Here is a 12042-nt window from a genome sequence, read left to right as displayed (position 1 = left end):
AAATCAAAACTACAATGAGGTATCACTTCACTCCAGTCAGAATGGCCATCATCAAAAAGTCTACAAATAATAAATGCTGGAGAGGGTGTGGAGAAAAGGGAACCCTCCTACACTGTCGGTGGGAATGTAAATTGGTGCAGCCACTATGGAGAACAGTATGGAGATTCCTTAAAAAACTAAAAACAGAGCTACCATATGATCCAACAATCCCACTCCTGGACATATATCTGGAAAAGAAGAAAACTCTAGGTCAAAAAGATACATGCATCCCAATGTTGATAGCAGCACTGTTTACAATAGCCAAGACGTGGAAGCAACCTAAATGTCCATCAACAAAGGAATGGATAAAGAAGATGTGATATATATATATAAAATAACGGAATATTACTCAGCCATCAAAAAGAATGAAATAATGCCATTTGCAGCAACATGGATGAACCTAGAGATTATCATACTAAGTGAAGTAAGTCTGACACAGAAAGACAAATATCATAAGATATCACTTATATGTGGAATCTAAAATAATGATACAAATGAACTTATTTACAAAAAAGAAACAGTCTCACAGACACAGAAAACCAACTTATGGTTACCAAAGGGAAAGGGCAGGGGAGGGAAAATTAGGAGTTTGGGATTAACAGATATACAATACTATATACAAAATAGATAAACAGCAAGGACTTACTGTATAGCACAAAGAAATATATTCAGTAGTTTCTTTTCCTGTAATGGAAAAGAATATGAAGAATAATATATATATATATCTGAATCACTATGCCATACACCCGAAACTAACACAACATTGCAAATCAGCTATACCTCAATAAAATTTTTTTTTAAAAAGGGAACTTTCTCAACCTGATAAAGGGCATATGAGAATATCTAACAGTTAACATCATAATTATGGTGAAAGACTGAACACTTTCTCCCTAACAACATGAAAAAGGCAAGAATGCTCACTCTCACCACCTCTATTCAGGAGTGCAGTAGAAGTGCTAACAAAGACCTAGAACTGGTAAAAGAACTTAACAGGATTGCAAGATACAAAAATCAATATATTTTAATATATCAGCAACACAAAATTGAAAATTAAAAATAATAGTGTTTACACTGCATCAAAAATAAGAAATAAGGATTACTCTGACAAAATGTTTAAGATCTTTATATTTGAAAACTACAAAACATTTTTGAGAAAAATTAAAGACGTAAACAAATTGAGAGATATGCCATGTTCATATACTGGAAAAATTTATATTAAGATTGTAAATCTCCCCAAATGAATCTACAGATTCAACTGAATCCCTATCTAAATTCTAGCAGGATTTTTTTTTGTAGAAATTGACAAACAGATTCTATAATTCATATGAAAGTACAAAGAACCTAGAATAGGCAAAAAAAAAGACTTTGAAAATGAAGAACTGCATGGGAGGACTTAACACTGCATGATTGTAAGACTTATTATAAAGCTATTGTCATAAAGATAATGTGGTATTGGCTTCAAGATAGAGAAATAAATGGGACAGGATAGAAAGTTCAGAAATAGACCCACATATAATATAGCCAATTGAGTTTTTAAAAGTACAAAGTCAATTCAGTGGAGGACGGATAGTCTTTTTAACAAGTGGTGCTTTGACAATTGGATGGTCATATGTAAAAAAAAAAATTAATAATAATAATAATTTTGATCTATACCTTGCACCACATTTAAAAATGACTAAAAATGAACTATAGATCTAAAGGTAAAACTTAAATCTGTAGAACTTCTAAGAGAAAGCATAGGAGAAAAATCTGTGAACCTGGATTAGGCAAAGATCTTTTAGATAGAACACTGAAAGCACTATCCATAAAAGAAAACAATTACATAAATTGTACTTCATCAAAATTAAGAACCTCTATTCTTTGAAAGACACTATTAAAAGAATGAAAAAACAAGCCACAGACTCAGAGAAAATATTTGCAAATACTGTATATAATAAAGGACTTATAGTCAGAATATAAAGTTAAACATACATTCACTCTGGCCCAGCAATTCTACTCATAAGTATTTAAACATACATTCACAAAAAGATTTGTGCAAGAGTAGGCGTAGCAGCTTTACTCATAATAGCAACAAACTGGAAGCAACCCAATTGTCCATTAATAGGTTAATGGATAAACATGTTGTAACACATAAATAAAAAATACTACTCAACAATAAATAAAAGAAACTACTAATGTGTAACAACATGGATAAATATAAAAAACATTTATCCTGGGTGAAAGGAGCTTGAGAAAAAAACAAACCCATACTGCATTATTATGTTTATAAGATATTTTAGAACAGGAAAACTAAGGTATGGTGATAGAAATAAGAATAATGGTTATCTTTAAGTGGGAAATAGACTGGAATAGAATGAGGGAATTTTCTGGGGTCATAGAAATAGTCTATATTTTTATTGAGGTAGTGGTCACATACGATGTTTTAGTTAGCTACCATAACATAATAACATAAAGCAGATGGCTTAAAACAACAGAAATTTATTCTGTCACATTTCAGGAGTCTAGAAGTTCAAAATCAACATATTGAGAGGGTCAGTTCCTTCTGAGGGCTCTAAGGGAGAATCTGTTCCATGCCTCTCTCCTAGCTTCTGGTGATGGCTGGCAATCTTTGGTGTTCCTTTGCTTGTAGACGAATCACTCCAATCTCTATCTCCATCTTCACATGGCATTCTCCCTGTGTCTCTGTGTCCAGGTTTCCCTCTTCTCATAAGGACACTCATCATATTGGATTAAGACCCACCTTAATGACTTCATCTTAACTTGATTATATCTACAAAGACCTCATTTCCAAATAAGGTCACATTTGCAGGCACCAGGAGTTAGGACTTCAACATTCCTTTTGGCGGGACACAATTCAACACTTAACATATGAGTTATGTTTGTCAAAATGATTAAACGAGAGAAAAATCTACGACCTTTGTTTGGTGTTGAGTTTTTAGCTATAACACTAGAAGCATGATCCATGAAATAAAAAAGTAAGCTGGGTTTTATTAAAATTTAAAACTTCAGCTCTATAAAAGATACTGTTAAGAGAATGAAAAGACAAGCCACAGAATGGGAGAAAATATTTGAAAAACAGTTATCTGAGAAAGGACTAGTATCTAAAATATACAAAGAACTCTTAAAACATAATACTAACACAGACAGCTAAATTAAAAATGGGCAAAAGATCTGAAAAGCAACGTCACAAAGAAGATATTACAGATGACAAATAAGCATATGAAAAGATGCTCAACATCCTATGTCACTAGGAATTCCAAACTGAAACAAAAATAAGATACCAATACACACCTATTAGAATGGCTAAAATAAAAAACCTGACAATATCAATTGTTAATGAGGATGCAGAGCAGCAGGAACTCTCATTAACTGATTATGGGAAGGCAAAGTGGTACAACAAATTTGAGGACTTAAAAAGCTGGACATAATCTTACCATATGATCCAGCAACTGTGGTCCTAGGTATTTCCCCTATTGATGTGAAAATGTATCCACACTAAAACCTGCATACAAATGTTTATAGCAATTTTATTTATAATTGCCCAAATCTGGAAGCAACCAAGATGTCCTTTAATAGGTAAGTGGATAAACAAATGATACATCCATAACAATGGAATATTATTCAATGATAAAAAGAAATGATTTTTTAGAACTTGAAAAGATATGAATAAATCTTCAGTGCATACTGCTAAATGAGAGAAGTCTGAAAAGACTACATACTATATGATCCCAATTACATAACATTTTGGAAAAAACAAAGGTAGCAAGGGTAAAAAGATCAGTGGTTGCTAGGGGTTTGGGAAGAGGGTTGAATGGATGAAGAACAGAAAAGTTTTTAGGGCACTGAAACTATTCTGTATGATACTGCAATGGTAGATACATGACAAATTGCATTTATGCAAACTCATAGAGCTTTACAGCACAAAAAAGGGAAACTTTACGTTTTTGAATTAAAACAAATTCTTAAGGAAGTCAAGGTCTAGGACAGAATGTGACAAAGCAATCTAACTATATTACGAATGTATGGAAAAACTTCACTGAAGGGGGTGGGGGAAACAGGTCCTGAACTAAGTAACTTTGGAAATAAGTGTGTATGTTTACCTTTACAACTAAAGGTAAACAAACAAACAAAAAGATAACCTGTAAATAAGCACTGGACTCTAGTTGATAAACTTGTTTCCCATGGAGTATGAGTTAACAATTCTGATAGCAATAAGAATGTACATTGGAACTGAACAATTAAGTAAATGGATGGCAGATGGTGGGAGTGAGGTTTCTCACTGTTACAGTGAGAGGTTACAAATAAGCAAAGGAAGAAGGTAGAATAATCAACGTGGTAATGGATTTGAGTGGGAGACATACCATGAACTCATGCTTAGCTTAGTATAGACACAAAAGTTTCATATAGAAATATTTGTAGATATGTGTCTATACATGGATTAGTATAAACACATGTTTTTTGCTCTGTCAACTGAGAGGGCCTAGAAACAAAAACAGAGCAGTAGCAATGACTATACCTAATGCCCAAGTCTTGGTTTCTAATAGCCTTCTCCAGTAAAAGGAACCGGGGCTCTTAGGAAAAATGGTTGATTCTAGGACTGGAGCAGAAAATATACAAGACAATCCTGGACGATCTTGTAGTGCTAGGAACTAAAGAAGTGATCTAAAAAACTAACTAAAAAAGCAAAAACAAACACACAATGATGGGAATATGTCAAAGGGACATAGGAGCCACTGAAAGAGCTCCCAGTGGCCCAAACGGGAACAATCTGAATAACAAAATAAATGAAGTAGTATTGGATTATAACACAATGTATAATAAATATCCACAAGTCCATACTGATAGAAATAAATGACTGGAAAAATTAATAAATGGGGCAGAAGGGACAAATCTCACATGCAGGAGAATTCCAAATAATTTGTGCAGCAGCTCTGTCCTCAAGGAGCTGGAGTATAAATCCCTACTCCCCACAAATAGATCCTGGGGAGTGGTTGAAAGAGTGGGCATTAAGATCAAATAATCATGAGTGGGAACCCCACCTCTGATTCTTGTCAGCTGTGTGATCTCAGCAAGTTACCCTTTCTAAGCCTCAGGTTTCTCATCTGCAAAATGGGGAAGAAATATTGCTTAACCACCTGTCATAATTGCTGTGAGAATTGTCTGTCTATAAAGCTCTCAGAACAGTGCTTGGACATAGAACTCAATAAATGACAATATATTTTTTTTTAAGGTAATCTGCACTGGCTGCTATAACAAAATACCACTGACTGGGTGGCTCAAACAACAGAAATTTATTTTCTCACCATTCTGGAGTTGGAACATCCAAGGTCATGGCCCAGCAGCTTTCAGTTTCTGGTGAGAGCTCTCCCTTCCTGCCTTGCAGTTGGCTGATTTGTCCTCACATGGCATTTCATTGGTGTGTGCATGAGGTAGGGGGAAAGAGATCTCTTCCTTTTCTTATAAGGCTTCCAATCTTATTGGATTAGGGACCCACCCTGATAACCTCATTTAATCTTAATTACTTCCTAAAGGTCTTATTTCCAAAACAGTCAAATTGGGTGTTAGGGCTTCAACATACAAATTTTAGGGAGGACACAATTCACTTCATAGCAGGTAGTATGTGATTTAGAATAAGGCAATTTGAATTCTCATTTTAGTTTCACCACTCACTAGCTATGTGGGGAAATGTCTCAAGTTCCTCAATAATTTTTTATTTAAAAAAATTAGGTGGGGAGACTGGCACACCTGGAAAGAGCATGGAAGCTTTGTGACCCATCCCACATACTTTTCTCTATGCATCTCTCCCCTGTTGCAGTTCCTGAGTTATATCCTTGTGTAGTAAACCAGTAATCTAGTACAATCAATTCATACTACCGAACCACTTCCAGAGGACCTTGGATTTCACAAGAAAAAGCATCAATCGGAACCTTTGGGAAACATCTGATTTCCCAGACGTGTGGCTGACAGGGTCTTGGTGCTCTGGCCTGGTGTCGGGCCTGAGCATCTGAGGTGGGAGAGCCAAGTTCAGGATATTGGACCACTGGAGACCTCCCAGCCCCATGTAATATCAATTGGCAAGAGCTCTACCAGAGATCTCTGTCTCAATGCTAAGATCCAGCTCCACCCAATGGCCAGCAAGCTCCAGTGCTGGACACCCCATGCCAATCAACTAGCAAGACAGGAACACAATGCCACCCATTAGCAGAGAGGTTGCCTAAAATCATAGTAAGTTCATAGACACCCCAAAACACACCACAGACATGGTCCTGTCCACCAGAAAGACAAGATTCAGCCTCATCCACAAGAACACAGGTACCAGTCGCCTCCACCAGGAAGCCTACACAACCCACTGAACAAACTTCTCCCACTGGGAGCAAACACCAAAAACAACAGGAACTACGAACCTGCAGCCTGAGAAAAGGAGACCCCAAACACAGTAAGTTAAACAAAATGAGAAGACAGAGAAATATGCAGCAGATGAAGGAGCAAAGTAAAAACCCACCAGACCAAACAAATGAAGAGGAAAGAGGCAGTCTACCTGAAAAAGAATTCAGAGTAATGATAGTAAAGATGATCAAAAATCTTGGAAATAGAATGGATAAAATACAAGAAATGTTTAACAAGGACCTAGAAGGAGCAAACAAACAATGATGAACAGCACAATAAATGAAATTAAAAATTCTCTAGACGGAATCAATAGCAGAGTAACTGCGGCAGAAGAACGGATAAGTGAGCTGAAAGATAAAATAGTGGAAATAACTACCTCAGAGCAGAAAAAAGAATGAAGAGAATTGAGGGTAGTCTCAGAGACCTCTGGGACAACATTAAATGCACCAACATTCAAATTATAGGGGTCACATAAGAAGAAGATAAAAAGAAAGGGTCTGAGAAAATATTTGAAGAGATTATAGTTGGAAACTTTCCTAACATGGGAAAGGAAATAGTCAATCAAGTTCAGGAAGTGCAGAGAGTCCCATACAGGATAAATCCAAGGAGAAACACACCAAGACACATATTAATCAAACTATCAAAAATTAAACAAAAAGAAAAAATATTAAAAGAATTAAGGGAAAAGGAACAAATAACATACAAGGGAATCCCCATAAGGTCAACAGTTGATTTTTCAGCAGAAACCCTGCAAGCCAGAAGGCAGTGGCAGGGCATATTTAAGGCAATGAAAAGGCAAAACCTACAACCAAGATTATTATACCTAGCAAGGATCTCATTCAGGTTCGATGGAGAAATTAAAACCTTTACAGACAAGCAATAGTTAAGAGAATTCAACACCACCAAACCAGCTTTACAACAAATACTAAAGGGACTTCTCTAGGCCAGAAACGTAAGAGAAGGAAAAGACCTACAAAAACAAACCAAAAACAATTAAGAAAATGGAAATAGAAACATACATATCAATAATTACCTTAAATGTAAATGGATTAAATGCTCCCACCAAAAGACACAGACTGGCTGAATGGATACAAAAACAAGACCTGTACATATGCTGTCTACAAGAGACCCACTTCAGACCTAGGGACACATACAGACTGAAAGTGAGGGGATGGAAAAAGATATTCCATGCAAAGGGAAATCAAAAGAAAGCTGGAGTAGCAATTCTCATATCAGACAAAATAGACTTTAAAATAAAGACTATTACAAGAGACAAAGAAGGACACTACATAATGATCAAGGGATCAATCCAAGAAGAAGATATAACAATTGTAAATATTTATGAACCCAACATAGGAGCACCTCAATACATAAGGTAAATGTTAACAGCCGTAAAAGGGGAAATTGACAGTAACACAATAATAGTAGGGGATTTTACACCCCACTTTCACCAATGGACAGATCATCAAATAATGAAAATAAATAAGGAAACACAAGTTTTAAATGACACATTAAACAAGATGGACTTAATTGACATTAATAGGACATTCCTTCTGAAAACAACACAATACACTTTCTTCTCAAGTGCTCGTGGAACATTCTCCAGGACAGACCATATCCTGGGTCACAAATCAAGCCTTGGTAAATTTAAGAAAATTGAAATCATATCAAGTATCATTTCCGATCACAGCGCTATGAAACTAGATATCAATTACAGGAAAAAAACTGTAAAAAATACAAACACATGGAGACTAAAGAGTACATTACTAAATAACCAAGAGATCACTGAAGAAATCAAAGAGGAAATCAAAAAATACCTAGAAGCAAATGACAATGAAAACACGACTACCCAAAACCCATGGGATGCACCAAAAACAGTTCTAAGAGGAAAGTTTATAACAATACAATCTTACCTCAAGAAACAAGAAACATCTCAAATAAACAACCTAACCTTACACCTAAAGCAATTAGAGAAAGAAGAACAAAAAAACCCAAAGTTAGCAGAAGGAAAGAACTCATAAAGATCAAATCAGAAATAAATGAAAAAAAAATGAAGGAAACAATAGCAAAGATCAATAAAACTAAAAGCTGGTTCTTTGAGAAGATAAGCAAAATTGATAAACCATTAGCCAGACTCAAGAAGAAAAAAAGGGAGACTTAAATCAATAGAATTAGAGATGAAAAAGGAGAAGCAACAACTGACACTGCAGAAATACAAAGGATCATGAGACATTACTACAAGCAACTATATGCCAATAAAATGGACAACCTGGAAGAAATGGACAAATTCATAGAAAAGCACAACCTTCCAAGACTGAACCAGGAAGAAATAGAAAATATAAACAGACAAATCACAAGCACTGAAATTGAATCTGTGATTAAAAATCTTCCAACAACTAAAGCCCAGGACCGGATGGCTTCACGCGCGAAATCTATCAAACATTTAGAGAAGAGCTAACACCTATCCTGCTCAAAATCTTCCAAGATATAGCAGAGGGAGTAACACTCCCAAACTCATTCTATGATGCCATTATCAACCTGATACCAAAACTAGACAAAGATGTCACAAAGAAAGAAAACTACAGGCCAATATCACTGATGTACATAGATGCAAAAATCCTCAACAAAATACTAGCAAACAGAATCCAACAGCACATTAAAAGAATCATACACCATGATCAAGTGGGGTTCATCCCAGGAATGCAAGGATTCTTCAATATATACAAATCAATCAATATTAACAAATTGAAGGAGAAAAACCATATGATCATCTCAATAGATGCAGAAAAATCTTTTGACAAAATTCAACACCAATTTATGATAAAAACTCTCCAGAAAGTAGGCATAGAGGAAACCTAACTCAACATAATAAAGGCCATATATGACAAACCCACAGCCAACATTGTTCTCAATGGTGAAAAACTGAAACCATTTCCTCTAAGATCAGGAACAAGACAAGGTTGCCCACTCTCATCACTATTATTCAACATGGTTTTGGAAGTTTTAGCCACAGCAATCAGAAAAGAAAAAGAAATAAAAGGAATCCAAATCAGAAAAGAAGAAATAAAGCTGTCACTGTTTGCAGATGACATGATACTATACATAGAGAGTCCTAAAGATGCTACCAGAAAACTACTAGAGCTAATCAATGAATTTGGTAAAGTAGCAGGATAGAAAATTAATGCACTGAAATCTCTTGCATTCTGATACACTAATGATGAAAAATCTGAAAGAGAAATTAAGGAAACATTCCCATTTACCACTGCAACAAAAACAATAAAATACCTAGGAATAAACCTACCTAAGGAGACAAAAGACCTATATGCAGAAAACTATAAGACACTGATGAAAGAAATTAAAGATGATACAAACAGATGGAGAGACATACCATGTTCTGGGATTGGAAGAATCAACATTGTGAAAATGACTATACTACCCAAAGCAATCTACAGATTCAATGCAATCCCTGTCAAACTACCAATGGCATTTTTCACAGAACTAGAACAAAATATTTCACAGTTTGTATGGAAACACAAAACACCTCGAATAGCAAAAGCAATCTTGAGAAAGAAAAACGGAGCTGGAGGAATCAGGTTTCCTGACTTAGACTATACTACAAAGCTACAGTAATCAAGACAGTATGGTACTGGCACAAAATATAGATCACTGGAACAGGGTAGAAAGCCCAGAGTTAAACTCATGCACATATGGTCACCTTATCTTTGATAAAGGAGGCAACAATATACACTGAAGAGACTGCGTCTTCAATAAATGGTGCTGGGAAAACTGGAGAGCTACATGTAAAATAATGAAATTAGAACACTCCCTAACACTGTATACAGCAATAAACTCAAAATGGATTAAAGACCTAAATGTAAGGCCAGACACTAACAAACTCTTAGAGGAAAACATAGGCAGAACACTGTATGACATAAATCACAGCAAGATCCTTTTTGACCCACCTCCTAGAGAAATGTATATAAAAACAAAAATAAATAAATGGGACCTAATGAAACTTAAACCTTTTGCATAGCAAAGGAAACCATAAGCAAGATCAAAAGACAACCCTCAGAATGGGAGAAAATACTTGCAAACAAAGCAACTGACAAAGGATCAGTCTCCAAAATATACAAGCAGCTCATGAAGCTCAATATAAAAAAATCACCAACCCAATCCAAAAATGGGCAGAAGACCTAAATAGACATTTCTCCAAAGAAGATATACAGATTGCCAAGAAACACATGAAAGGATGCTCAACATCACTAATCATTAGAGAAATGCAAATCAAAACTACAATGAGGTATCACTTCACTGTGGTCAGAATGGCCGTCATCAAAAAATTCACAAACAATAAATGCTGGAGAGGGTGTGGAGCAAAGAGAGCCCTCTTGCACTGTTGGTGGGAATGTAGATTGATACAGCCACTATGGAGGTTCCTTAAAAAATTAAAAATAGGGCTTCCCTGGTGGCGCAGTGGTTGAGAGTCCGCCTGCCCATGCAGGGGACACAGGTTCGTGCCCCGGTCCGGGAAGATCCCACATGCTGCGGAGCGGCTGGGCCCGTGACCCATGGCCACTGAGCCTGCACGTCCGGAGCCTGTGCTCCGCAACAGGAGAGGCCGCAACAGTGAGAGGCCCGCACACCGCAAAAAAAAAAAAAAAAAAAAATTAAAAATAGAACTACCATAAGACCCAGCAATCCCACTACTGGGCATATACCCTGAGAAAACTGTAATTCAAAAAGAGACATGTATCACAATGTTCATTGCAGCACTATTTACAATAGCCAGGACATGGAAGCAACCTAAGTGTCCATCAACAGATGAATGGATAAAGAAGATGTGGCACATATATACAATGGACTATCACTCAGCCATAAAAATAAATGAAATTGAGTTATTTGTAGTGAGGTAGATGGACCTAGAGTCTGTCATACAGAGTGAAGTAAGTCAGGAAGAGAAAAACAAATACCGTATGCTAACATACATATATGGAATCTAAAAAAAATGGTACTGATGAAACTAGGGGCAGGTCAGGAATAAAGACGCAGATGTAGAGAACAGCCTTGAGGACACAGGTGGGGAAGGGTAAGCTGGGACAAAGTGAGAGAGTGACACGGACATATATACACTACCAAATGTAAAATAGATAGCTAGTGGGAAGCAGCTGCATAGCACAGGGAGATCAGCTCCGTGCTTTGTGACCACCTAGAGAAGTGGGTCAGGGAGGTTGGGAGGGAGGCTCAAGAGGGAGGGGATATGGTGATACATGTGTACATGTGGCTGATTCACTTTGCTGTGCAGAGGAGACTGGCACAACATTGTGGGGCAATTATACTCCAGTGAAGATATTAAAAGTAAAATTAAGGTATTATTTTTATCCAATGAAACTTACACATTTAAAAATACTATGTGAGCTTTTTATAAAAAAAGAACCCCTTTTTATTTTAGAACAGTTTTAAATTTACAGGAAAATTGCAAAATAGTACAGAGAGTTCCCATACCCTCTGTGCCCAGTTTCTCCTATTATTAACATCTTAAATTAGCAGGTACATTTGTTGCAATCAATAAACCATTACTGACTTTTTTTTCTAAATTTAATTTATTTACTTTTGGCT

This window comes from Grampus griseus, assembly GCF_964374135.1.
Source record: "Grampus griseus genome assembly, chromosome: 1".
Classification (NCBI taxonomy): Eukaryota; Metazoa; Chordata; class Mammalia; order Artiodactyla; family Delphinidae; genus Grampus; species Grampus griseus.
This window is presented reverse-complemented; position numbering follows the sequence as displayed.